The sequence below is a fragment of the Tenrec ecaudatus genome, chromosome 15 (genome assembly GCF_050624435.1).
Source record: "Tenrec ecaudatus isolate mTenEca1 chromosome 15, mTenEca1.hap1, whole genome shotgun sequence".
Lineage (NCBI taxonomy): Eukaryota > Metazoa > Chordata > Mammalia > Afrosoricida > Tenrecidae > Tenrec > Tenrec ecaudatus.
The window spans coordinates 46685325-46711978 of record NC_134544.1 but is presented as its reverse complement, the minus strand read 5'-3'; positions in this window follow the sequence as shown (position 1 = coordinate 46711978).

The following is a 26654-nucleotide window of genomic DNA, read 5'->3' as shown; positions in this document are numbered from 1 at the left end:
TTCCTCATGTTGTGGTGGCGCCCCAACCATAACATTATTTTTGTTGCTATATCACAACTGTAATTTTGCTACTGTTGTGAATTGGGTGACCCTTGTAAAACGGTCATTTGACCTCCAAGGGAGTCGCGACCCACAGGTTGAGAACCGCTGACTTAGAGTGGCCCTGCTTGCATTCTAGACACCCCCTGACCTAGCTGCCAGCATTAGAGCAGTACACAAACCACCACAGTCCAACAAACTGACAGTCAATGCAATTATAATTCAAATTTATGCACCAATCACTGAATCTAACGATACCGAAACTGAAGAATTTCTACCAAGGCCTTCAGTCTGAAATTGATCAAACATGCAACCAGGGTGCACTGATAATGATTGGTGATTGGAATACAAAATTTGAAAAGAGTGGAAGGAACATAGTTGGAAAATTGGCTCTTGGTGATAGAAATGAAGCTAGAGACTGCATGAAAAATTTTGCAAGACCAATGAATTCTTCATTACAAATACCTTTTATCAGCAACACAAAAGGTGACTACACACAGGAACCTCTCAAGATGAATACATAGAAATCAAATTGACTACAACTGTGGGAATAGGCCATGAAGAAACTCAATATCAGCAGCTCAAACCAGGCCAGTAGCTGCCTGTGGAATAGACCATCAATTGCTCATGCATAAGATCAGGTTGAAGCAGAAGAAAGTGAAAACAAGTCCATGAAACCCCAAGGACTACCTTGTGTGCCTCCCATCAGAGATTGATGAACAGCTTAAGAATATAGTTGATGCATCAAACACTAATGACTAAAAACTTGATGAACTGTTCTTGGTAGGAAATCAAGAGCATCATACGTAAAGGGAGCATAAGGTCATTTAAAAAGCAGGAGAAAAGAAAAGATCAAAGTAGATGTCAGACAAGACTGAAATTTTCTCTTAATCATAGAGTAGATAAGGCAAACAGGAGAACTGATGACATCAAAGAACTGCACAGAAACTATCAAAGGGCTGGCTGGGAAAAACCAAAGTAAATATTATAATGAAATATGCAAATACAAGAGTTAGAAAACCAAAAAGAAATCATATCTTAAACTGAAAAAAAACTAAAGAAAAAATTCAAGCCTTGAGTTGTAATATTCAAGGATTCTATGGGAAAATATTGAATGATGCAGGAAACATAAAAAGAAAATGGATACACACAGAGTCACTGTACCAAAAAGAACTAGTTGCCATTTCACCATTTCAAGAGGTGGTATATGAGCAGGAACCAATGTTGCTGAAGGAAGAAGCCCAAGCTGCATTGAAAGCATTAGGCAAAAACAAAGCTCCAGGAATTGATGGAATACCAATTGAAATGATTCAACAAGCAGATGGAGCACTGGAAGCACTCACTCATCTATACCAAGAAATGTGGAAAACAACTACTTGGCTAAGTGACTAGAAGAGATCCAATTTTGTGCCCATTCCAGAAATAGGTGACTAACAGAATGCTAATATTATAGAACAATATCATTGATAAAACATTCAAGTAAAATGTTGCTGAATATTACCTAACAACAGCTGCAGCAATACATTGACAGGGCCAGAGTTTCAGGCCACATTCAGAAGAGGAGCTGTAATTAGGGATATCATTATTGATGTCAGATGGATCTTGGTTGAAAGCAGAAAATACCAGAAAAACACTTACTTGTGTTTCGTAGACTATTCATAGTCTGAGTGGATTAAAATAAAATAGGTCAGCTTTGAGAAGAATGAGAATTCTAGAATATTTCATTGTGCTCACATGAAACTTGTTCATGGAGGCAGTTGCATTACCAGAACAAGGGAATGGTTGGTTGAAAAGCAGAAAAAAATGTGCATCAGTTTTGTATCATCCCAGGATACTTACTCAATATGTGTTCAGTGTAAATAATTAGAGAAGTTGGATTATATTAAAATGAATACAGTATCAGAATCAGAGGATGGTGTATTATCAACCTGAAATATGCAGATGATACAACCTTGCTTGCTAAAGTGGAAGAGGACTTGAAGCACTAGCTGATGAAGGTCAAGGATTTCCGTCTTCAACATGGTTTGCAACCCAAAGTAAAGAAAATCAAAATCCTCACAACTTGATCAATAGGTAATATCATGACAAAAGGAGAAAAGATTGGAGATGTCAAGGATTTTATCTTTTCTGTATCTACAATCAGTGTTCATGGAAGCAGCAGTCAAGAGATCAAACTGTGCATTTTATTAGATAAATGTGCTATACAAAACCTCTTTAATGTGTTTAAGAGCAAGAGTCTCACTTTGAGGACTAGATTTGCCTGACCCAATCATAGTATTTCACTCACCTCATATACATGTGAAAGTTAGACTTTGAATCAAGCATACTGAGGAAGAATTAATGTCTGTCGGTTGTGGTTCCAGCCAAGAATGCGGAAAGAACCACCGGCTGCCAAAGTAACAGATCTGGGTGAAAGAGGCATAGCCAGAATGATCCTTATTGACAAGGATGGGAGACTTTGTCATATGTACCTTGGACATGTTATCAGGAAAGACCAGTCCCTGGAGAAGAACATGATCCTCGGTAAAGTAGAAAGGCACAGAAAAAGATGAACACCCCCAACAAGACTGATTGACACAGTGGCTTCCACAATGGACTCAGAAATAAGTTGTTAGGATGGATCGCGAGATGTCTTGTGCTACACAGGGCCACTATGAGTGGAACGAAGTTGATGGCATTGAAAACAATAACATGCTTTTCCTAACCATACTCTAATTATTCTAACAATAATAGTTAAGTACTTTGATTAGTGAATACTTACTATAATGTATTATAGTGGGAGGTAAAGCTTTTTTGGGGTAACAAATGTTATTAAGTAAGTAGAAGATCTTCAAAGGTGGTATCACTGAAGTACACCATCAGACAAACTCCGTTTAACAGATTACAATCTGTCTCTTGGGGGAGCAGAACTGCATTCTCAGAAGCGAGTTATCTTTCCTGCTCATTGAAAGGGCACCCTGGATCACTTTTTCCACTCACCTAAAGAGCACATGTGCTGAAAAGCGGCACACTGAGCCAAATCAATCTTCTTAATGGTGAGGGGACCTTGCCACCTCAGTTGGCATTACAGGCTCTTTAGCATAAACATATGTGTTCTCATTAAGAGCCATCTTTCCTGAAAACACAATGACTCATCAGTGACAGAAATGTGGTTCATAAATCTGAAACTAATTTCTCTAGTGTCCTATCTATATGACCAGGAAGTCTACACAAATGTCACGGATACCATATGCATGTGCCTGAAGTGTCCATGTAGTGATTTGTATATTTCTTTTCTTAATCGGATGTTACATAAATCTGTCATAGACAGCAAAACCAAAATGGGATTTGAGTGTCTTTTTTTCCCCGTTAAAAACCAACAAAATTCGAACAACATCTAAAACTCATTAAGTTGACAAGGCTATTGCTCTTGTTGTGATGTAAATGCTGTTAAGTCATATTTTATATTACAACTGTTCTCTATTAATTAAAAATAACTTCAAATATTTAATATTGTATATTTTCAAAGTAGGTGAGTGAATCAATGTTTATTCACTTGGTGATTTCCCTTATGCTTTATTTAGATGATAATCTTACAAGCTTTTTTTTTTCTAATTATCAGGATTGGCATAGAAAGCTAAGAAAGAGTGTGTCTGGATCAATGATAATATGTATAGAGGACTGGATAGGAGTCCAAATCCACTTCTTACTCACATGTTCATTTTTATTGGAAACAAATTATAATTACAAGAATAAAAAGAAATAAAATTTGAATCTAATGTTATAATTAGAATAACAATAAATGCTAAAATTCTTATATATAATTTACATGTGTTACCAGCAGTCTAGAATTTTTTTAAGTTGATTTCTGAAGGTATAAATTTTTTTCCCTTTGGTGTATTTCTTCTTGCCTGTAATTTTTATTATAATTTTTGTATATAAAATTTGAAATAAATGTATGGAAATTATGCTTCTTTATTTTTAGTTGACCCTAAGTTTAATTATTTAAAATGCACTCTTCTTATTGTAATTGTTTTAATTTAGTGTCTATTTATTTTCTATTTATGGCATTGAGACAGGTGCTTTATAATTGCATATAGAGATAGTAGATAAGTTTCTACCAGATTTCTTCATCAGCAAGGTCTAATTTCAATATACTGAAATATTTGTTATATGCAGCCAAACAAATTAAGAGAAGAAAATATCAGTCCTGAAATCCAAATCAAAGCCATTAATTTAAAACATTAATTAGTTGAAAAAAGAAATGTCAACTTATTTTCCAATATTTTTATTATGCTTTATTGCAGATAGTTATCCCAAAAGATTTAATTGGCATTGTTAAAACAAACTTATAAGTGATTAATTACTCTCAATGAATTGTCAATTGAGTACACAATCAAAGGAGACCCTAGTGATATCTGTTGTCACCTACATGCAGTAACAGCAACATTATAACAGATAGTATCAAAGCAAGGGAAGACTTTTCTGGTGAAGTTAGGAAAAAGCTTCTCAAGAGAAAGACACTCTTTTGTGGTTTGATTTCTGTTATAAAAGAGTTATGTGGAAGAAATTGCAGTCACCAATACTCCTTCCTCTAGAAACGTCAATATGACCCTCGGTGTTTCAACACGCACATAGGAATTGATATGAAAAAATAGCAGTAGCCTACATAAGTCAAGAAGTATGCAACAAAATCATAGAAACTTTTATTCAGCAAAACTATCAAAATGAGAGTGCATTATTCCTCTCCCTCATCTCCAAGTAGGTGTATGTTACTCTGAAGACAGTAAATTGACTCCATGGCAGTGAGAACCTTTCCCTGAGGTCACTCCTCTGGCAGTTTGTTGCACGGCACTGGCTTATGTCTTGCTGTGATGCTGGAGAATCTGTTCTTGGTATTCCAAAGACCAGAAGCGTCATACATGGTGAACATGGTTGAGTGGAGCTTCCAAAACACTCCCTCGCCCCCAAAAATAGACTTTTGATAAGAAATAGACCATCCACCGCTGAGACTATAGCACTGTGTAATTATGTGATCTCATGCCAAAAGTTGAACCTCTCAGGTTTGAAGGCACTCTTTCTTCAAGAACAGGCATTTTATTTTTATGATAAAAGTTCTATTTTCCCGTGAGGCAGCAGCAAGTTTCCAGGTACAGGAATACATAAGTACATTGTAACAATATTTACCACCAATGGAAATGCCTTTTGGGGGAGAGAATTTTGGAAGAAAAACAATTTTTTTAAATTGCTGAATAGAGCTTAATGACATGGTATAGTAGTGATTTGAGGGCTTCCATTTGCTGATGAGATACAACTCAAATGAGAAAAATAAGTGCAGACATTCATTTATTATCAGAACATAGAATATACAAAGTATGAGTCTAAGAGAACTGGAAGTCAAAAACAGTGAAATGAAACAGATGAGGATTGATGTTCTAGGCATTACGGAGCTGAAAAATACAAGTATTGGTCATTTTAAATCACACAATCAAATGTTTATGTACAGAAAGTGGCAGCTACAAGAGAAATAGTGTCATACTAATCATTAAATGGGACATCTCAAGATCTGTCTAGAAGTGCAATATTGCCTGTGATAGGATATTATCTACAGAGCTACAAGGAAGACTAGTTAATAAACTTTATTTTATCGCCTTAGTATATCAATCAGTAAAGCTAATGATGAGGAGCTTCAAAGATCCTACAAACTGCTTCAATCTGAACTTCATCAAATATGAATCAAGTTTTACTGTTGGAGAGTGGAATATGAAAGGTGGAAGCAAAGAAGAAGGATCAATGGCTGGAAAATATAATCTGGGTTACATATTTTTTTTAAATGATAAAATTTGCATGAGAAGCTACTTCTTAATAGCAAATAGACATGAAAAGCAGCTGTGCCACATGGAATATGCAGGAATCAAATCAACTACCTCTGTGGGGAGAAACACGAAGGAGCTCAATGTCATCAGTCAAAAGAAGAGCAGGGTCAAATGGGGAAGCGACCATCTATTACCCCCATTCTACTTTGTGGCTCTTAATAAAGTATAGATAATACTGTAAAGAATGGTGTGTCCACACAGGTCATTTTGCTCATTCAGAAAGTTTGCATAGTCTAGGAGGTGGTTGCTCTAACAGAAAAGGTGAATACCACATGATGAAAGCCAACATTTGTCTGTGGTAGCTAAGACATTTGACTGTGGAGATCATAAAACTGTGGATAGCATTGAGAAGAGTGGGAAATTGGAGCAGTTCATGGCATTCGTGTGCAATCTATACATAGAGCAAGAATCAGTGGTATGAACAGAACAGGGGTTGCATGGTTTAAAATTAGAAAACGTATGCATAAAGATTGTATCCTCTCATCATTCTTATTCAGTCATATGCTAAATAAATATTCCAGGAAACTGGACAATAAGAAAATGTCACATCTGATTGTGATATGTAGGTGGCTCAAACTTGCTAGGTGAAAGTTAGGAGGGCATGAAGCAATTGCTGATGAAGATCACGGACTGCATCCTTCAATATGAATTACAAATCAATATAAAGAAAACCAAAATCCTCAAAGCTGAGCCAACAGACAACATTTTGATAAATGGATAAAATTTTTAAAGAACGCTTCTTGCATAGTTCCCCAATCAATGATCAAGGAAGCAAAAGTCAGGAAATCAAAGGGCAAATTTTATTGTATAAACATGCTGTACAAGACCTCTTTAAAGTATTGAAGAGCCAGGATGTCACCTTTGAGAGCTAAAATGTGTCTGATCCAAGCCATAGTATTGTCATTTAACTCCCTTACACGTGAAAGTTCGAGATTGAGTAGGAATGAACTATGGTGCTGGTGCAGCATATGTAAAGTACCATGGCCTTCAAAAAGACTAAATCATTTTTTCTGGGCAGAAGTGCAGCCAGGATGTTCCTTAGACATGAGGATGGCAAGCCTTTATCTCACATACGTTGGACATAGTGTCAGGGGTGACAAGTCCATGGCGAATAGAAGGAAAGCAGAAAACCAGAAGAGCTTGGATAAACTGGATTGCACAGTGGCTGTACTGATGGACTCAAACAAAACAACAATTTTCAGAATAGAAATAGAATTACAAAATTATTTTAAATTTAAAGTATATTTTATAAATATTTAAGATATTCACATATTTTGATAGAATACTTTTCCTATCTTAATGAAATAATAAGAGTATCCTTCGTATAGGTATATAGAAAGGAAAGATTTACACACATATATGTATATACACATATAAAATTGTTCAATAATATCAAAGAAAAAAAGAAGACATCCTAAATGCCCAATAATTGAAGAAATGTTTAATATATTATGCAAAAGCAGTAAAGTTATATATTTGAAACTACCAGGAGAGACTAGTCCCTAAAAAGAGATATCGTGCCTGATAAAGTAGAAGGGGAGCAAAAAAGAGGAAGACCAGTGGTTGATACAATTGACTTAAACATGGCAATTATGAACATGGTACAGGCAGCGTTCTTTTCTGTTGCTTTGAGTTTGAACGGACTTGACAGCCCCTTGCAGCTGCAGTGACAACAGAGGGTCACCCTGGTCACCCTGAGTCTAAAGAACTTGGTGGCAGTGAGGGGGCCTTAGGTTTTGAAGGCTCTTTTAAAGGTTGTGTTGTTTATAGCAAGCACATTCATTTAACACTTCTTAATTGTTTAGGTCATACAAACTATACACGTGTGTTTCTTTATAAGCATATGGTGCATACTCATATATACAGTATTCTGGCTAATTATATACTTGTATAGTAACTCTGATGGCACAACGGTTAAATATTTTGCTAATAACTGAAAATTTGACAGTTCAAGTACCCACCCTCGGCCACACCAGAGAATGATGTGGCAGTCTATTCTCAAATATTACAGCCTTGGAAATGCAGCATTTAACTGCTAACTTAAAAGTTAGAGGTTGAAACCCGCAAACCTCTGTGTTAGTCTGGGTAGACTACAGAAACAAATCCACAGAAACTCATATGTATAGAAGAGAGTTTTATAGAAAGGGTAAGTGCACATTAAGAAAGCTTCCCAACCCCGTGCTGTCCAAGCCCACAAGTCCAACATTAGCCCATATGTGCAACACCAATCTACAAAGTCCTCCTCCATCTCACATAATACATACAATGACGCTGACTGCAGGAAGTAAAGCCAAGCAGTGAGCATGTACGCATCTCAGCACTGGCAGGTGTCTCCACGCCCCTGCTCCAGCACCCAGGGCTGCATCAGGGTAGGTCCATGTGGCTTCTCCTCAGGGATTTCTCACAGGAAGTGAGCCTTGCCAGCTGAAGCAGGGAACTGGCTAAGGAAGCTGCACTTTGGTCTGACCATCCGAGTACAAGAGGGCCGACAACTAGAAAGGGGAGTCTCACTGAGCTATTTATCCCTCTGCCCTTCAATTAACCTCACATGTGTTTATTGGTCAGGTTGGCATAATAAACCTTAATTAGCACAATCTCTATGGGAGATATATGTAGCAATCTGTATCTATAAAGATTGACAGCCTTGGAAACCTATGGATCAGTTGTACACTGTCCTATATGGTTTCAGTAAGAACGAAATGGTGTATTTATATGTATACATATAGTTATATATTCATACACATATATGAATATATAACTATATAGAAATATATGAGATAGACACAGGATAGATAGAAAGATAGATAGAAAAATGATAGATAGATAGATAGATAGATAGATAGATAGATAGATAGATAGATAGATAGATAGATAGGTAGATGATAGATAGAGTAGTCTGGTGATCCTCTATAGCAAAAATTGGGCTGCATTTCATATCTACTAGCTATTTCTCAGGAGAGAATAGGGCTATCTGTTCCAGTAATGATTGAAAGCTTTGGAAAATGTATATAGAGTCACTATAAGTTGCAATTGGCTTGATGGCATGAGTTTAGTGAGATGTATTTCAAATTATTTACATTAGGTGGGCTACAGGAGAGCATTAAAGGAAAATCCAGGTCCTGTTAAGAACAAGAGCCCTGACGACTGTGAATATTTTAGCTCCTTGGCAGATAAATAGAAGCAGTGACTATTAAAATATATTTTGATTTTGCTTAGTAGAAGAAAGAGATAAATCTTTTAAAAGAAGACCAGATATGATATGTTGATACCCACTTCCTAGGAGATAAAATTTAATAACCCCTCTTATGTGAGGAAAATTCAGACTCAAATTTAGGAGCAAAGTAAGAAACACCAAACCTCTCAGGATCATGAACAACAAGGGAGCATGGAGAAAATGCCATGATCCTGAAGAGCCAAGGGAACATCATTAAATGCTGGGTGGTATCTTGGCAATTTGTGGCTGGCTGGAGTCAATTCTCAGCTACTTGACCGCTAACTGAAAGGTTGGCAGTTTGGCCACCTGTAGAGATGCCCTTGACGACGGAAACGGCATGTGCGTCAGAAAGGTCACAGCCTGGACAGCAATATGGAGCAGTGCTAGTCGGCACACAGGGATCACCATGAGCTGCAAATACTCCACAGGAACTAATGTCAACAATCACAAGTATGAAGCTGATCCTAAGACATTGTAAGGTTATTGAAGACCGAGATATTTAAACCTTTAACGATAGCTATTTCCTGAAAATCCTTTTTAGAAAATAGCCAAGTGGCTTACAAAATACAACTAGGTAGAGGAATGTACCTAGCTTTCATCTCATCTTCAATTTGCAGCTAAATTACCTTGTGTGGTACGTTATGAAGCACATGGAACGGTGTAGTGAAGATGTTCAATTCCACTTATTTACTTGTCACGTGCTTGGATCTTTCATTCAATACCTCAATTCGTTTAGCACCTTCCCCACCATATTCAAGTGTTGCAGGAAGCTTCTGTCTTTCCAGAGTGAGGAGATGCACCGGGTTGTTCCTCATGAGTTGCACTTTCACAGCCTTCATTTAGTTTCAAATGACTTCACTTGTGGGAGCTGGGCTCTGACAAGCTGGAGGCTCAGCTCTGAGAAGTACTTGGCCATGTCCACCACGAACGATCAGTCACACAGCCCTTGCTTTCCTTGACTTCCAAGACAGGGTTTCCCTTCATCTCCATGAACTGCTTGACTTCATCCCACAATTCATACAACCTCAGGAGCGTGTTCCCGTGACCCAGCCACCTCATCTCATGGTGATAAATAAAATCACTTTACCCAGAGTCAAGATCATTCAGTACCTCCCTCAACTGGCAGCTGTTAAACCCTCTACTTTGATACAATGTATGCATGACACCACTGTTGACATCATATTGTTGAGCTGCAACCACTGTTCACAGAGTTGTTTTTAGTGTATGATGCAGTGGTATATAATTTATTTTTATTTTCCCCTTTTATCTATGTATCTATTTATTTTAATCATTTTAGGAGGGGCTCATACAACTCTTATCATTATTCATACATACATCAATTGTGTAAAGCACTTTTGTACATTCATTGTCCTCATTATTCTAAAACATTTGCTCTCTACTTAAGCCCTTGGCATCAGGTCCTCATTTCCGTGCCCCCCTTCCCACTCCATCCCTCATGAACCCTTGATAATTTATAAATTATTATTTTGTCACATCTTAATCAGTCCAAAGTCTCCCTTCACCCACTTTTCTTTTGTCCTTCCCCCAGAGATGAGGTCACATGTAGATCCTTGTAATTGGTTGCCCCTTTCCCACCTACCCTGCCTCTACCCTCCAAGTACTGCCACTCACACCACTGGTCATAAAGGGATCATTCGCCCTGAGTTCCCTGTGTTTCCAGTTTCTATCTGTACCAGTGTACATCCTCTGGTCTAGCCAGACTTGCAAGGTAAAATTGAGATCATGATAGTGGTATGGCCGGGGGCGGGAGAGAGGAAGAAGCATTTAGTAACTAGAGGAAAGTTGTATTTTTATTGTTGCTACATCTTACCCTGATTGGGTCGTCTCCTCCCTGAGACCCTTCTGTAAGGGGATATCCAGTGGCCTACAAATTGGCTTTGGGTCTCCACTCCACACTCCCCTGCTCATTCACTATGATAAGATTTTTGTTCTTATGATGCCTGATACCTAATCCCTTCGACACCTTGTGATTGCACAGGCAGGAGTGCTTCTTCCATGTGGGCTTTGTTGCTTCTGAGCTAGATGGCTGCTTGTTCACCTTCAAACCTTTAAAACCCCAGAAGCTATATTTTTTGATAGTCGGGCACCATCAGCTTTCTTCACCACATTTGCTTATTCACTCGCTTTGTCTTCAGTGGTTGTTTCGGGAAGGTGAGCATCATAGAATGCCAATTTAATAGAAGAAACTATTCTTGCATTGAGGGAGAACTTGAGTGGAGGCCCAACGTCCTTCTACTACCTTAAAACTAACGACCCAACAATGAGACATGACATCCCTAATTGACCCACAGCCCTATGGGAGACAGCACTGGTGACATAGTGTTGGAATTGTACCCGATCTGATCCTGCCACACAGAGGCAAAACACTGGGTTGGTGGGTGCAACAGAACAGCAAGGGAATGGAGTAGTGAGGTCCCCAGGGAATGCTGAGGGTGGAATTTGGGGCCAGGGCATGGTGACCCAACAGACTGGATTGGAAAACATTCCTAAAGGATAACGGGCAATCCTTGAACTAACGATAAGCTTTTCTTTCTTGTGTTTTGTTTTGTGTTTTTTTTTCTGTCATGGGTATGTTGTTGCTGTTGTTGTTTTGTTGTGTATTGTTGCTTGGTTTTGCTCTGTCTTGTTTGTATGCATGTTATTATCTCCGCAGTTCTGTCTAAATAAGATAGGCTGGATGAATAGTCTGGAGGGGAAAACAATGGAACCAACCGTTCCGGGGGGACATGGGAGAGGGGAAAGTGGGGGGAAAGGTAATGGTGTTAACCCACCCAGGGACAAGGGAACAACAAGTGTTCCAAATCGGTGGTGAGGAGGGTGTGGGAGGACTGCTAGGACATGATCAAGGGTAATGTAACCAAGAGGAATTGCTTAAACCCTAGTTGGGACTGAGCATGAGAGTTGGACAGGAGGAAACTCTAGGGAAAGAAAGGAAAGATCTGGGAGGCAAAGGGCATTTATAGAAGTCTAGATAAAGACATATACACATGCAAATAAATTTATATATGAAGATAGGGAAATAGATCTATGTGCATATACGTATAGGTTTAGTATTAAGGCAGTGGTATATAGCTAAATCACTTGGATCAAGAATGGGGCAATTCTTTGACTTGCAAGCTATCCATGATTAATGCTCCAGTTAACTTTTCAAAGGTTAGCTAAAGCGTTTTCATTTTAAAATATAAATATTTCAAATAAGTCCCTGCCTCCTATAGTACCATGCATGGCTGCCAGTGACCACAGTTCATTTCGAGTATCAAATTCTATAGTTATCCCACAAATGAAAATGCCCAATAGGTCAGTATTTGTTATGCCTGTTGGGTTGTCAGAAGCCAGAGAGAAAAAATTGGCAATCTCCTGTGGAATCCTCTGGTGTTTGTGCATTTTCTTGTGCTTAGTCAGTATCCAATCTGAGATGGATGAATGAGACAAACTAACACTTAGAAACAATTTTAGTTTGGTGCTAACAACCCTGTAGCAGCCACCGTGCGCTCTTTCAAAAGCTCTCCCTCTGCATGAGCCTTCGGCTTCTTTGTGATTAGCTCACTCACTACACAGCTTGTCTGAAGACCGTTGCCTCTGTAGCAGTGAGGCCTCGTGAAAGTGGCTTGTGATTCCAAAGACTACTAAGGACACATTTGACCTCCCAATCCATTAAACTTGTCATGTTTTGAACTGTAATGATGATCCTATTGGCTCTCACTCCCTGCCACCGCCCCATGGCTGCTAATGCATCATCTCCAACTAGGCACACAGGTTTGCCCGTGACACCACCCACCACCTCCACCACCACCAACACCACCAACAACAACCACAACAAAAAGATGTGTCCATTTCTCGGGGGAAAAATGACAATCTGCGTCAGCATAACTTTTCTTTGCAGTTACCATTTAGAGGGGGCGACAGCACTTAAGTTTTAATAATGATCCAGTGTGCGTGTCACCAGGGACATGATAATTTTTCACGGGTCATTGTTCTAGTCGTGCATCTTGGATTCAAAACATATCCACCATTTTTATCATGAACCCCTGAGCTCTTTTCTGTGTTCTGGACTTTCCTTAATCGTCATCTGAAATTCAGTTTTGTCAAGGATTGTTGATCATGGATGTGTGGATAAAAGATGGATTGGCATTATAGCATGCATCTACTTGGCGGCATTTTCGTCGATCATTGGTGGCAAAATCATCAAAGTTACAAGATATAATCCATCTCACCTCATCTTATGGTCACCGGATGGCCTCAGTTTCACCTCAGTGCATTAACAATTGCACAATGTATACACTTCCAGCCTGCCGAGCACCGATTATCCTGAGTCACCACAATACATGCAGATGGATAGATGTTTGTCCCATCATGTACCTGTATGTGTTCTATCCTGCAATGGACAATCCTTACTTTTCCCTAAAAATTTATGCAATGATTATGAGTCATTTAATGTAAATGTATGTTGGTATTAAAATCTCCTAGATTTATTAATTCTGAGTCTTGCCTGCAGTTACCTTGGCACGGCCAGACCAAATGATTTTGAGGTAGCTTTTTGGCTAGTGGGAGAAATAAGAGGCTCTCTACTCCCATAAAGTGTTGCCATCTCAAAAAACCCACAGGGGCAGTTCTACTCTGTCCTGTAGGGTCGCCATGAGTCAGAATTACCTGGATGGCACTGAGTTCAGATTATAGATGGCCTGTCCACTGAGCATTCCCTACCCCTGACTTAGAAGCACAGCATTTGTGTTTTGTTTTGTTCCTTAACAAATCATTTTTTGGGGGAGGGGTGTCTTACAGCCCTTATAACAATTCACCCCTCATTTGTAGCAACAAAGCATCTCTTTTGACCTACTAAACTAAGAAACAGGAAAAATGAGATATATTGGTTATTCAATAATTTTCAGTGCACTGGCCTTCATAAAGTGTCATTGAGTTTAATATCTTAGCTAACAGCTAACATAGAAGTTTTAGTTGGTTAAGTTACGGAAACTGCTATGTAAACTAATTAATAATGGTTATATCTTAGTATAGGACTAATCGGTAAAATTAGCCATACATTTTCTCAGAAACAGTGCAATGCAATTTTGTTCAGCTTGAGTTAATTCCTAGTGATATAAACATTTAAATTAATGATTAAATATCATATATACTCGAATATAAGCTGACCCGAGTACAAGCCGAGTTACCTAATTATTACCTGGGAAACCAGAAAAACTGATTGACTCAAGTATAAGCCTAGGGTGGAAAATGGAGAAGCTATTGGTGAGTTTCAATAATCAAAACAAATGAAAATAAAATGACTGAAAATTGAGACATCTCTGGGTAATGTATTTAAAAGTTTATTTTAAATAAAAAAAAAACAGAAATAAAAGGATAAGTCATTTAACATTAGTAAACCAGCACAGTAAGTGGAAATAGGTTCAACAAAAACAAAAAGGTATCAACAATGATACCTTAAGAGTACTATTCCCTGAGCTCAATCAGCAACCAAGCTAAAATGTAAAGAATTAAAATTCTTCAAAACTGGATTCCTCATCATCATCCGTATCCCAATGCAGAGCTTCAGCTGGTGTGAGGTCATCATAGACACTGTCCTCACTGAGATCGCCGTCATCGCCATCACTGCTGTCATTTTCATGCAAAGCACAGTCTTCACTACCATCCATAGCATTACTAATGCTACATTTCTGGAAGGCACTTCACACCATGTCTTCTGGAATGTCTTCTCATGCTTCTTGAACCCACTTTACTATTAACTCTATATCAGGCTTCATAAGATTTCCTCCTTTTTTTAGTCGGGCTTGCCAGATGACATCCATTCATGCCACATCCTTCGCACATGGTCTTTAAAAGGCTTATTCAAAGATACACATGATAGGATGTCCCTGATTGGTTAGATTTGAGTGAACAAACATTCAAAGCCCTGCAGTGTCAGCGCGCCTTTGAATGAACATCAGAGAAATGGCAATCACCTGCCAGATAACGGTAGCTCAGCCCGTTACCTTGGGTGGACTCAGCGAGATGTTACACCTCGCTGGGGTACCACTCACCTGTGTCTAAGCCAAACCCTAGTTTTTCAGCACATTTTTTTGTACACGAGTATATAGGTATATCTTTTAGGAATGACGGATCTCAAAATTATTCAGATATAATGTAATGAATATATTCCTTTATATTATTTTTATGTTATATTATAGAAAGTATCCCTGCTTTGCATAAATGGGTAACACTAACTACTATTAACTAAAAATTTACAAACATTCAAATTAACAATGAAAAATCCCACTGACTGGACACAATTCTATTCTGGCCCCTGACTAACAAAGAGGTGCCATGAATCAGAATTGACTCAAAGGTAAGCAGTCAGTTATAGAAATATTAAATATTAAAACTCATTTCTCATTAAGGAATAATATCACATGGTAATTTTAGCTGAAGCTATGTTACCTATGAAATATAAAACCGTAGGTAAATTTTTGATGAATTTATACAGAATGTTATTTTGCTCTGGTGAATATTCAATTAAGATGTGTTAAAAATATAAATAACTACAACAAATTATCATAAACTTATCATCCACATTTCCCTATGTTTGCAATGAAAGATGAAGTACATACTGCTAAAGCTAATTGTTTCTGCAGTTGCTACATTTCCTATTTTTAACTAATAGCAGATTAAAAGGTTTAATATCATGCTCACTGAAGGCTGCATTAGGTAAGTCTGCTGCCCGCACGTCTTTAACCTGAACAAAAACAAACTCACTTGCCCGCAAATATATGGCAGCTCATCACAAACCTATAGGACAGTATTGAACTTCCCCTGTTGGTTTTTGAGACTGTACATTTTTATGGAAGTAGGAAGCCATGCCTTTCTCCCATGGAGTGGCTGTTGGCTTTAAACTGCTGACCTCTCAGATCATAGCTAAATAATTCACTACTATGACACCAGGTCTCCTTGGTTTTGAAAGACAATGTTACTTTGAGGGTGAAGGGGCATCTGGCCCAAGCCATAGCATTTTCAATTGCCTCAAATGCATGTGAAATTTGGTCATTGAATAAAGACTGACAAAACATCCATGCATTTGAATTGTGTTGGTGACAAAGAATTGAAAGCACCATGGGATTACTGAAATAACAAACAAATCAGTCTTGGAAGAGGTAGGGCCAAATGCTTTTTGGAGGCAAAGATGGCAAAACTTTGTATTATATATGTTGGGCATATTAGGAGAAGCCAATCCTTGGAGAAGGATGTCATGCTTGGTCAAGTGCAGGGACATGGAAAAGCAGGAAGGCTCTCCACAAGATGGACACAGTGGCTGCAAGGATGGGATCAGGCATAGGAACGATTGTGAGGATGGTGTTTCCTTCTCTTTTGCATCTGGTTGCTATGAGTTGAAATAGACTTGATGGCACCTAACAACAATAATAACAGTACAATTGTTATGAGGCAGTGTCAAGTCAATGGCAAAAGGTTGAGTTTGGAAAGCCTGCATTTTCTGTGCTGCCACTTTAACAGCCTGGCATCTCTATTTTACCTTAAAGGACTGTGATAGGTAGGTATCTTGTGCCAACGTGACCAATGAACACATGTGAGATTAGTTGAAGGGCGGAGAGATAAATGGCTCCGTGAGCCTGGCCTCTCTCTCTTGCTCTTGGATCACCGGACCCTGTGCGGCTGCCTTGCTCATTCTGTGCCTCTTTTGCAAGCTACACTACCTGTAGGACACCTAACCCGTGGACCGTGCCGCTGTCACTTGAGGTTCCTTCAAGTCTTGCTTCGCCACACTACTGGAAAGTACATCTCTTAAGCTGGGGACTGTCGGACACTGTCTTCTGGCTGACTGATGGTGACGTGCTTGCTGTTTGCTGCCTGTGGTCAGATAGCCTGAATTGCTCCACGGAGGACTACCCAGTGGTCCTTAAGACTTTAAGGATTCCCGGTAAACTAGCTGTCTCATGGAAGTGGGTTGCACTAAGCCATTTGTACTGCTTTATAGATTAATTAACTGTTTGTTTCTTATGTTATCTATCTGTCTATAAAATCATTAGTGTTCTGGTTTTATTTCTCTAGAGAACCCTGTCTAACCCAGGCACTAATCACATATCACTCCCTTCTTTATCCTCACTTAGTGTTCTAATTTCATCTCCTCTAGTCACTCTACCTTCATTCATGCAGCCCCTTAACACTTCAAAGCTACCTCTGCCACTTGCCCTTTGGTATCATTCTTGGTCTTATATGTAGGCCTACCCCATTCACAAGTTCTAACAATATGTGTGTGAGATTCTTTTTTATTATTATCAAATACTTTTATTGGGGGATCTTACATCTCTTTTCACAATCCATACAAGCATCCAGTGTGTCAAGCACATTTGCACAAATGCTGCCATCATCATTTTCAAAGCATTCTCTTCTCACGTGACCCTCTGATATCAGCTTCCCATTTCTTTCCCCTCCCTCCCCCGCCCACACTCCCTCATGAACCCTTGATAAGTTAGAGTTTATTATTTTTGTATCTTACATCATTCTCTGTCCCTGCTCAACCACTTTTCTGGTGTTCATAGGCTTATCCTTGTGATTGATTCCTCCTTTCTCACCACACCCTCCCCTAATCCACCTGGTATCACTACTTTCCTTGTTGGCACTGAGGGGGTTATCTACACTGGATTCCCTGTGTTTCAGGCTCTTATCTGTAGCAGTGTGCATGCTCTGGCCCAATCTGTTTGTAAGGTAGAATTGAGGTCATGATATTGGGGGGAAGGAAGCACCAAAGAACTACAGGAAAGTTGTGTGTTTCATTGGTGCTATACTGCACCTGAATGGCTCATTTCTTCTCTGGGACCCCTCTGTAGGGGGATGCCCAATTGTCTACAGATGGGCTTTGGGTCTCCACTTGATGCCCCTCTCCTCCCCATTCACCTTGGGTGTGATTTTTTTTTCTGTGTCTTAATGCCTACTACCTGATTCCATCAACATATCATGATCACACAGGTTGGTGTGCTTTTTCCCTGTGGACTTTGTTGCTTCTCAGCTAGATAGGTGCTTGTTTATCTTCAAGCCTTTAAGACCCCAGACACAAAATCTTTCTATGGCCAGCACCATCAGTTTAATTCCTCACATTTATTTGTACACCTGTTTTGTCCTAGGCAATTGTGTCAGGTAGGTGAGCATAATAAATGATGGATTGTTAAAGCAAAGTGTTCTTGTGTTGAGGGAGTACTTCTGTCAAGGCCCAGTGTCCATCTGCAAACTTAATTCTTAACATATAGATATGAATCTGTAATTCTAGTCCCCTCTCATGATATATATTCTAACAATTCTTTTGTTGCTTTTGTCCTGTCCTTGTTCTCACATAGAAAACCCCACATTGCTAACAATTTCACTAACAAACCAAACTTGGATGCTTATGGACATCCTTCCTAGGTTTATCTCTACTGAGCCCCAGTCTCTTATCCTCTAGCTGAGGTTCTGGGGCTTTATGATTGCCTGGCTGCGTTACCAGCTGTTTTGACTTAACACAAATAGGAGGAGAGCTTCTCTATACATAGTTGCCATGAAATCAAAGAATCAACCTGGGTCCAATCAGAGAGTAATAAGCTTATATTCACTGGGAGTATTATGAATTGAGCCAAATAGCAGTCCTCTTTCAGCGACAGTTGTCTGGACCAGAAAGAATTCCCTAAGGGAGTTATTTGGGGCATTTATTTTATAGTTTGAATGAGATAGGCTAGGCATTCGCTATCTACCAAAACCATTCACATCATGATACTAACGTACCCTGGCTGCCAAATCTCAAACAGGAGAGAAGGAGCAGGAACTGTTTACAATGCCTCTGGCTGTGCTGTGGGGCCCGGGCTACCTGCAGGGAGAAGGTTATTATTCAGGAGGGTAAAATGATACAGGAGCAATATCTGCTTAGCTGAAGCTGCTAATTTTGGAACATTAACATATGTCCCAAAGCTATATAATAATATATACTACAAGATCAGGAGAAGATGAGGAGAGCAAGGGAAGACACGGGAGGAGTGCAAGAGTTAAATGCAACAGAAGAAACCTCTGCTGTGCACATAGTCCTGAATCATAGTGATCGATGAGTAGAATTATGGATAAGCCTGTATGCTACTCTTGTGTGGGAGGGAGAGGGGAGTATACTCATGAAATTATATGCATTGGTAGGAGATATTTGTACATGCATGTTTACCTTTGCTGTAAATATATTTATGAATGTGGTGGAACATTCAGAAGGCAAAGTTAAGAATAATCTCTAGGCTTAACCAGATACCTTGAGAGAATGAGACTCTAGGCCTACTGGCTCAGACCCTTCATCTTGTAGACACCAAGACTTTCTGGCATAAAGTAGTTCACAAAGTCAATGTTCTACCTCCTATTCTGGTGACAGTGACTGATTCTTAAAAGCTCATAAGTGTCCATCAAAGGTGAAAGTATTGGTCTCTCCATGACCAAGGAAAATGAGCAAAGAAAACTGAAGATTTGTGGAAACATTTATTCTAAGAGATTAATGGACTAGGTGAACCTTAGTCTCAATGTACCTGAAAGCAACCTAATTGGGTGTACCCCAGCTACCACTCGCTACCTGAAAGCAACCTAATTGGGTGTACCCCAGCTACCACTCACTACCTGAAAGCAACCTAATTGGGTGTGCCCCAGCTACCACTCACTTTTGACTGCTCTGAAAGGGACCTCATTTTAAGGGGAACAATAATACTAGGGAGGTAAATTCACCTTGGAACAGTCAGCAACCTGATCTCAAGGATAAGGTTCAGAAGGGCAAAGAAGAAAGGGAGACTGGAAATAAGAAACATAGGTGATAGCTAGTGTACATTGTGAGCATTACAATCAATGGAATCAAACAAATATTTATGAATTGTTGAATAGAAAACTGCTCTGCAAACTCTTTCCAAATTTACATTGTAAAATGTTATATATATACAAACAAGAATCTGAGGAGAACACATTTAAAATTAAAAATATAAACAGAAATCTCAACAGGACACATTTAAAAATAAGAATTACTCTCTTTACAATAATAGTTTGCTATTACAGTTTGTTATTTTCATTTTTCCCCTCAGGAGAAAGAGAAAAAAGTCTAACAAAACAGGTGATATTACCAAATCTCTCTACAATAAGTATTATGGGGAGGCATACAAGCTAACCAAACAAAACCTTTGTAATAAAATAAACTAGAAAAATGTATCTAATATAAAATTAAGCAATAAAAAGTTTGAAGCACTAAAATCGTTCCATAAAATCTTAGCTCACCTGAAAATAGTGACTCTCAAACGTGATATTACACGATGGAGGGTGAGACAGAGAGGTCAAACATTTAACCATGGGCATATGTCTGATTTAGTGAATTCCTTCCTTAATTTCATTTATTTCGTATCCACTGAAGGGAGTAAATCCAAATTAGCATGAGTATTACCAATGTATTTTTAATTGATTAAATTTAAACATAGGTTGGAACTTGAAAACACCATAAAGTTAATGTTAGTATAGATAGCATTGACAAAAGATAATTTACAAAGAAACACTCTTAAGGAGTTTTTTGAATCATTCTGTCATATTTTCTAAGATTTTGCTTAAAACAAATACTCAAAATTCAGAAATGTTTGAAGACCTAGAGCAAGTTCACAGAGAGAAAGATACAAGGGAGTCAGAGTTAGCAGTAGTTAAAAACTAAAACACCTGAGATGCTGGCTATGTTTCAAGACTTTTATAAAGAGTTGATTTGCTGAACATAATTTTCTAAAAATTCCACTGGGAGTTTTCAGCAAACTTTATATGCATGTTGTATCACTCAATTCAAATTTGCTAGACTATGGTAGCCTATTGTTTGTTGCTATGAAATATTTATATGTGATTATTATGGAAATCAGTTGAGGCTAAGTAAATTAAATTACCCTCCATAATATAGATGGGTTGTATTCAATCAGATGAAGACCTTGAGGATAAAATTAGAGGTATCATGAAGGAAAAGTTTGCCATCAGACCTTAAATAGACATTTTACAGAATGCCTTTAGCTTAACCACTGGATGTCTTACCAACTAATTGGAAACAAGCACTAAAAGGAAGTCTGCCTATTGCCTTACCAGGTATTTTGCTGTCACCACTTTCTACCATCATATGAGCCAGCTCTTCAAAATCAGTAATTAATACTCTTATCTATATATCTATCTACACACACAAACACAAATAAGAACATTGAGAAGCTTGTGGGAAAATGAAATTATATGAATAATGAACTTTTCCAACACATTTTTTGAGTCATCTGCATATTTCTTCCATGGATCATAGTACTAGAAGCTGCAATTAAGAACAGTTGTAAAGGTAGGTGTGAAAAAAAATCCATTCCATGTACCAATGATTATCCATTAATATGCTGAAGGAATATAGACAAGGTAGCAGTTAAACGACAGCCTTTATAGCAATTTCTATAAACATTATGAGACAGGAGGAATGTATGAATATTTTACCAATCCTTGAAAAACTTTTTCAGCTAAATATGAGAAAACCAGCTGTGTTAGTCAAGGTAGACTAGAGAAACAAATTCATAGACACTCATATGTGTATAGAAAAAAAGCTTTATATAAAGAGTAATTGTACATAAGATCTTAGCCCAGACCAAATCAAGTCCATAAATCTGTTATTAACCCATAAGTCCAGTACCAGTCTGTAAATTCCTCTTCGGATCTCGCAACACATTCAATTACTCCAAGTACATGAAAATCACATGCCAACGGGTTGGAAGTCTTGTGGATCCAGTGGTGGAGGAAGCATTAAAGTGCTGGCATGAGTCTCCACGTGGCTCCTCCAGCTCCAAGGCTCTGGCTGCCATCAGAACATAGCTTCATGTGCCTCATCAACAGGACTGTCTCCCAGGGAGTGAGTGTGTGTCCTGCCTCCTGCCTCCTTAGTGCCTCCAAATGAGGTGATCAAATTGCGACCTGATTGACAGGCTAAGCTCTACCTCATTCACTCTCAATAGTCTCAAGTTGACAACAGATTATGTAACTACCGCACCAGCATTATGTACTTGAATTTCAAATAGACTCAAATCTAAATATTCTTCAATGAATTAGATTTTACTGGACAATTTGATCAAATTTATTTCAATAAAATAGAAAAAGAGCACAACAGCAATACAGCCTTATGATTTTAATACAATGGGGAAAATGTGACGATACTTGCTATGTTTATACTTTCTGTATTTTGACAAGGAGCCCTGGAGGTGCTGTAAATTAGGTATTAGGCTGCTCAATGTAAGGTCATGTTCAAACCTAAAGGTCATTCAGAGGAAGAAAGATGAGGGGAAATGTCTACTCGCCCAAAGATTACCGTCTTGAAACATCCATCTGAGTCTCTATGGTTCAGAAAAAAACTTGATGACAATAACCCAAAATATTTCAGAATGGCAAACTAACTGTGTGATAAAATTTCTTCTGGATTACTGGGTCCAGATGACACATATAAGTTAGTTCTAGGGATATACATACAGCTTAGTGCTCAAGATCACATATTGGAACCAAACTACCACAAAGCATGAAAGGTCTTCATCAAGTTTTGTATCCTTTCTGTGTCTACACGCCATCGTCTATATAATGAGACTTCTAATACTACCAATTTGATGGAGGTAGTTTGAGGATTAAATGATTTTCACATGGATTAAGTTTCATACACATGAAAAACCTTAGGAAAATTCCTGTATTTTCATAAACAACACATAAATCTAGAATGCTGATATTACTACTGATACTCTTATGATTATACTTCTTTTGAACAGTGTGATAGTGTAGATAATTCTCTGAGCTATTTATCAGATAATTTTGTATTTATTCTTACTTATTGTTCTACATCCAAGTAGCTGAATCTTTTAGACAATGTACTGATATATGTGGCTAAGGTTACAGTCACTATTACCTTGAACAGCATCATGATCACTATGGTTGTGATCAACATCTAGGACTTATTAAAACCTTGTTCTCTACTGAAATTGTTTAAGTACTTTAGTTTCATTCACTTATTTTATTCTCCAAACAGCCCACATGACACATAAATATAAAGGAAAATTATTTTTATACTATAAATATTTATAACTCTTTGATCTTGACATGATTATCTCCAAATGGCACAAGCTTTACTTCACAGAGAAATCAATCAATCAAACTAAAATGTAGAAAGGGGAAATTATTATAGATACAACCAAAATAATCATTCAATTCAATATAAAATCATTTGCTCTTTCTCAATTCAGTTAAATATAATTGTCGGTCTTGCTTATTTATTGTGTACAACATGTTCTTCAGATGTTCTAACCTTTTAAAAACTTTGTTTCATATACAGATGCTTGAAGAGCAAAGTTCTGAACAGATGAGTTTATAAAAATAGGTTGAAAAAACTTAGAGAACACATATGTTTGAAGGAAAGGCAAACTTAGCTGTTCTGTATATCATTCCCCAAAATCCAATCGCCTTATTACATGGTGCGTGTAAAGAACTAAGGAAAACAAAGGAAATATAAAATGCCAAATGTAGATTTCTGATAATAAACAAAAAACTAAAGTGAAATATTTTCCCCTTTCTACTGAATTCTTTCAAGTTTAGTGTCCTAAAATAGGAAATTTTGAAGTTAGTTGCCTATTAGTTTGTGTGGATATTTTTTGACATATATCATAGAGAGGTAAATAATTTGAATTTTTTAAGTAATGTAAAATTTAGATATACTTAGAAAAATTATAACTGCTAAAATAAGGTATTATTAACATATTTAGACTATGGGTAATATAATAGTTGTGATTCCAGAAAACATTGATTTGGAGCCAGGTTCAGTACCCCGACAATATACTCTACCACTGAGGGCACCCTCGATTTTCTTTGAAGATACTATAAAAATAGAGAGCCATAAAGGAAAAGAATCTATTTTTATTCTCAGAGGGAAGTATATCTCTACGGACTATGTTCTACTCAGTAGGTCCCCATGTTAATCATTGTACTCTGCATCCTGAGTGCACTGGGTTTGCAAGTTCTTCAGAACCAATGGAAATATTGGAGACAGGAAAACAAAGGTGTTTGCAGTTTAATATGGATAATTTGGACACTCTAATAGATTTGCAATCATATCGAAATGGAGGTTTCAAAATGTGAAGTTTCTCAGATTTAAAAATCAGGGCATTGACCTGATGTGTCTGCATGATTCTGACTCTTACGTGACTGAAAACTGTTCAGACATTCGTTTCTTGTAGATTGGCAAAGAACTCTATCCATGAGTATTCTTCACAGAGCTACTGATAGAATTTATCTTTGGAGCCGCATCATCTTGAGATAGTTTGCCTGAAATTTTATACTCTTAATTGAATTTTGCTGTGAAGTGACACCATCTTACCCAGTTCTTATGCTCTTGGAAACTTTCCTTGACAGATGGCTCTTGTAATTACTAATCATCGGATCCCAATTTATACCTCTCACTTTAAAATCATATCTATGTGTTAGAGATATACTCAGGGGAAGAGTAGAAGACTACTACTTTGAGGAAATTATTGCTCCCCAAAATTCAAATAGGCCAAAATTAAACCATTGGAAAAATTAGCCAAATTATTTTTTAAGATGAAAAATTATTTATTCTTAAGTAAAAAGCAACTGCACATATCTGGACACTCCCATTTTTCAAAGATGGAAATAGGATAAATATTTTCGTCAATTAAATGTAATATTTTAGAATGTTGATAGAATAAATCCATTCTGTTTATTTAATATAATAATTGAAATTCACAATGTACTTAATTTCACAAATACACATCGATATTTGTTTATGTTATTTTTCCACACAAACATGTGTGTATCTACTACATATGAGAAAAACTTGCTCATTCTGACAAATTCATGAAATAAACATGTTTGCATTTTTGTCATTATCATCTGTTAAGACAGCTTCCTATAGAACATCTTTACTTCCATCTGAAGTCTGAGATCTGTTGTAATTGTAGAATTCATATATGATTCTGTAAGAAAATATTTCACAAACCACTAGTATCTATTTTAATAATATGCTGTTTTACATGCCTGTACTTATTACTGTTATGCTCAATGTTAATACAAAATGATTTTTGATCAGGGTAGATATCAGTGTTTACATATATAAGGAACACACAAAATCTGTATGACTCAATTCCTATCTTTGAGTGCTGTGATTAAAAACAGAGACTATAATGCATAATGCCTTAGGGAACTAATCTGATTTTTTTTCCTTTGTTTTTATGTAGGAGACATAGACCGATACCCTCCTATTTGCTTCAAGATGAATGAAGAGTTTTGCTTTTTGGTAAGGATCTTACATTTCTCTTTTGGGATGTAAATAAATATCTATTAAGAGAGAGTTAATACTTGCTCCAGATTTATAACTTCTGGGATGTCTGTATGGCCCTGGGTCTCATCTTCCTTTGAAAGATAAACACATACTGTAGGATAGGCAAATATCTCCAGATGGTCTTTTGCTATCTAATTAGTAATTAATTAACTTCCAAGCTTGCATTTCTAGCCCAAGTTTTATGTTTCAATAACATTTGGTCAGAAAACTAACTGTTAAAACATTAAAAATACTTCTCTAAATCCCCATATCCACATACTGATTAAATTTTATTTTTGAATATTGGGCAAAAATTCTCATTGTCAACCAACTAGTCCATGAAAGACATGTTTAAGATGGCCACCAACTCCATGGTTATGCCGGAGTTCTCATAGAAAATCCTGCTAAATATGGATCTGAATTTTTGGATTTAACCAATCTGAGAGTGATACTTGAAAGCATTCAAAAATAAACTTTTCTTTCTTGTAGTTGCTCACAATTTTAGCAATGATACCCTTCCCATCTTCAGATTTAGAACATATAATTTTCAATCCTTGGATCACACAGGCTGGTGTGTTTCTTCCATGAATTTAGCACCTGGTTCACAGTAGGCTGTGGATGATAGTGGAAGCCAAAAATGCACTTTCAGGATGCAAACATAGAGTAAGCCTTGGGGGATCTTCCTCTGACTATAGTTCAGGCATGTAAATAGCTCTGTTATCAAACAGAGAGAAGTGTGGAGGTGATGGTATAGATACACCCAGGATAAAATGTAACATCTGATTCAATCCCCCATTTGACCCATTTAGAGGTTCTATCAGTTTAATATTTTTTTAAGTGAAGGAGAAATACACATGGATTAAGCCTTGGGTCAACATAGACCAGGGTTGTTATATAGCCTGGTTATCATACAAAAAGCATTGGAAAGTTGATTATGGCAGATGTAGTTAAGTTAAAACCTAACCATATCATTTCTTCTCCATTTTGCCTAATTTTAAAGTTGTTCCAGTTTAAAAATATATATTCTGTTTCCTTTTTAACTAGGGTTTTTCTCTGTTTTATTGTGTTATTTATTGATGCTAGCTTTTCTGACCATTTGTTTTGTATCTGTATGTTTTTTGGTAAATTTTATCCAGGATGGGTGAATCTATAGAGCGAGTAATTGAATAAATGTTTCATTGGG